This window comes from Megalobrama amblycephala, linkage group LG4 (assembly GCF_018812025.1).
Source record: "Megalobrama amblycephala isolate DHTTF-2021 linkage group LG4, ASM1881202v1, whole genome shotgun sequence".
NCBI classification, from domain to species: domain Eukaryota; kingdom Metazoa; phylum Chordata; class Actinopteri; order Cypriniformes; family Xenocyprididae; genus Megalobrama; species Megalobrama amblycephala.
The window spans coordinates 43,260,039-43,263,623 of record NC_063047.1 but is presented as its reverse complement, the minus strand read 5'-3'; the positions used below and the strand labels follow the sequence as shown (position 1 = coordinate 43,263,623).

Below are 3,585 nucleotides of genomic sequence, written 5' to 3'. Positions count from 1 at the left end.
TTTCTATTCATCAAATAATCCTGAAAAAAAAACTGTACACAAATATTTTGTACAATTGTACACATTAAATGTTTCTTGAGCAGCAGATCAGCATATTAGAATGATTTCTGAAGGATCATGTGACACTGAAGACTGGAGTAATGATGCTGAAAATTCAGCTTTGATCACAGGAATAAATTACTTTGTGAAATATATTCAAATAGAAAACAGTTATTTTAAATTGTAATAATATTTCACAATATTACTGTTTTTTACTGTATTTTTAATTAAATAAATGTAGCCTTGGTGAGCAGACGAAACTTCTTTTAAAAACATTAAAAATCTTAGTGGTTCCAAACTTTTGGACTGTACTGTATATATATATATATATATATATATATATATATATATATACACACACACACACTACACTCTTAGAAGAAAAGGTTCTATATAGAACCTTAAAAGGTTCTATCAGGCGCTACGTATTTGGAACCCCTAAAAGGTTCTATACAGAACCCTTTTTAAGGGTTCAATCAAAAGAACCCTTTAGGGTTCTTTATTGCCAGGAAAAAAAGGTTCTATATATAACCTTTTATGGGTTCATTTTATTGATTTAGTTTTAATTTATTTTAATTAAATTTTATGAATTATATAATTTATATATAGTTACTTTATCACTAGAAAAACTTAAATACCTATAGGCATAACACAACAAAATAATATGTAATCATTTAAGACATTTTTATTAGCATTTACAATGACACAAGCAATATAAAACATTGCAATTCATAGAGCAATAGTTAGAAGAGTTAACATAAATAAATGTTTCTAAAAAAATGAACTAAAAGACTAGCTAGTAGAATTTTTTTTTTTTTTTTTAATTCATGAGCATTAAATTATAATTTAACATTCAGATAAGCATTTAAACAATAAAAACAAATGACCCATGGCGGCAAATTCAGTACTGAGAAGGGCTAAATAGTGCTGAATGAAAGAAACTGGCATTTGGATGCTCCATATTGAACAAAAAGTAGACAGCCAACAGATACTTTTGACATCTCTGTGTTTTCAGTCAGGTTCACGTCCATTTTGATGCAGACTCTCTTTGCGTTCAGGGGGCTTGACATCCTAAGATGGAGATGCAGGTCAGAAAAATGTATTAGACTTATGGAGAGTACAGTACAACAGAAAACAGAAAGGAATCTCTCACAATTACATCTTAAAACTTACTTGAATCATACAGGTGTGTTATTTTCATCTTATTGAAGTAATGCTGCACTCCAGAGTCCATCCCTGCAGTGAGAGTGCAAACAGAAATATTAATTTATTATTATTAATTATTGCATTAAACATGGAAAATAGAAAACAAATATAAGCCACTTCAGATTAGCAGATTTACAGGTTTCCCAAAGTTGGTACTGTGAGTAAAAATAATGTACATTTTTGTGTCATTGGTTTGCAGTTGAAGGTCTTTTGTTCATCTTCATTTCATAATGCATCTTCAAGAACCAAATACAGTGTTTAGCATAAATAAGGCCTTCAATTAATTCAGAAAAAAAAGTGTGCTATAACTGCAAACACCAAATACTCACAGCTATATCCACAGAAGAAGCATCTTCATCACCTCCTCTCTTTGTTCTTCGTGGTTTCTCTTGAATTCATGTTTATAACAGTCTGGGTGTACAGTGATCACGTGATTTGACTGCTCCTGAAACATCGTTTTCTTGTGCGTTTTCTAATACAATCAACAGTACAAAGAAAAGTGTATTAGGATATAACATGAACTCTCGCAACTTTTTTTGAACAGTCCACAACCGTTTTTTAACAGAGATTTTAGGAATTCATGTAAGAAATGACAAACCTCATGGCGGAGAATAGCGCAGGCCCGGACAGCACCGTAAACCACATTTCTTCTTTTTGATTCTTGAAAAAAAAAACATGTAAGGTATGTACAAATATCAGGGATTTAGGCAAATGTCATTAAAATAACGTAAGAGATATTATTTTCTCACTTACCAATTTAATCGTCGTCCTCTCGAACGCTGAGCTCAAACGGACGTCCGTAACGGTTGAAGTTTAAAATGCTGCGTTCACGCGCATTCTAATTACTCGCGCACGACTCGCGCGGCTGAAATCCGACACTGCGCGTGCAGACAGTACAGAACTGATCAGCGCATACACATGCAAGTTATTCGCTGTTTATGTCGAAGATCATTTAATGCATCTGTTTGGAGGGTTGAGTTATAAGAATTGACTTTCAGAATATAAGTCATTCCTACAGGATTTTCTTTAACCAGCAGATGGCAGAATTCTGCCCCTAGCGCCTAGATCCAGAAACAATTAGATTTTTTTTTTCATTACAGGATAATGCGGCAATTATTATTTTCTAATAAACCTATTAAACTTGAAAATGTATATAAGTTTGTTTTCTTCAGAATGAAAGGTGTGCCTAAGTAAAATTGAAGTAAAAACACAAATATAATGTTCAATAGTGTAATAATTTAAATAAAGCACTAATAATGTATATAAAGCACATTTAGCCCAAAGAACCCTTTGGTTCTTTCTCCTTATATAGAACCTTTTTGGCAGAAAGGGTTCTATAAAGTTGGTTAAAGAACCCTAGGGTTCTATATAGAACCCCAAAGAACCTTTTTTTCTAAGAGTGTATATTGGCAAAAGTTTTGGGACGCCTGCCTTTACGTGCACGTGAACTTTAATGACATCCCATTCTTAATCCGTAGGGTTTAATATGGAGTTGGCCCACCCTTTGCAGCTATAACAGCTTCAACTCTTCTGGGAAGGCTTTCCACAAGGTTTATGGGTGTGTTTATGGGAATATTTAACCATTCTTCTAGAAGCGCATTTGTGAGGTCAGGCAGTGATGTTGGCGAGAAGGCCTGGCTCACAGTCTCCGCTCTAATTCATCCCAAAGGTGTTCTGTCGGGTTGAGGTCAGGACTCTGTGCAGGCCAGTCAAGTTCCTCCACACCAAACTCACTCATCCATGTCTTTATGGACCTTGCTTTGTGCACTGGAGCGCAGTCATGTTGGAGCAGGAAGGGATCATCCCCAAACTGTTCCCACAAAGTTGGGAGCATGAAATTGTCCAAAATGTCTTGGTATGCTGAAGCATTAAGAGTTCCTTTCACTGGAACTAAGGGTTCAAGCCCAACCCCTGAAAAACAACCCCACACCATAATCGCCCTCCACCAAACTTTACACTTGACACAATGTAGTCAGGCAAGTACCGTTCTCCTGGAACCGCCAAACCCAGACTCGTCCATCGGATTGCCAGACAGAGAAGCGTGATTGGTCACTCCAGAGGACACGTCTCCACTGCTCTAGAGTCCAGTGACGGCGTGCTTTACTCCACTGCATCCGACGCTTTGCATTGCACTTGGTGATGTAAGGCTTGGATGCAGCTGCTCGGCCATGGAAACCCTTTCCATGAAGCTCTCTACACACTGTTCTTGAGCTAATCTGAAGGCCACATGAAGTTTGGAGGTCTGTAGCTATTGACTCTGGCGACTTCTGCGCACTGTGTGCCTCAGCATGCGTTGACCCCGCTCTGTGATTTTACGTGGTCTACCACTTCGTGGCTGAG

General features: G+C 36.7%; 1 long non-coding RNA gene across 3 annotated transcripts; it reads right to left on the bottom strand.

The window, feature by feature from the left end:
* Positions 1-834: 834 nt before the first annotated feature.
* On the bottom strand, positions 835-2,639 carry LOC125266134. 3 transcript variants are annotated; one of them, XR_007184448.1, is made up of 5 exons: positions 1,999-2,639; positions 1,844-1,905; positions 1,575-1,717; positions 1,213-1,275; positions 835-1,110 (listed from the first exon to the last, which is right to left on the bottom strand). It is a non-coding gene; the product is annotated as an uncharacterized LOC125266134 (long non-coding RNA). The 3 variants fall into 3 exon arrangements; XR_007184447.1 differs by lacking the exons at positions 1,844-1,905; positions 1,999-2,639 and having other exon boundaries at positions 837-1,110; positions 1,213-1,481; positions 1,575-1,832; XR_007184446.1 differs by lacking the exons at positions 1,844-1,905; positions 1,999-2,639 and having other exon boundaries at positions 853-1,110; positions 1,575-1,821.
* Between the last annotated feature and the right edge of the window lie 946 nt (positions 2,640-3,585).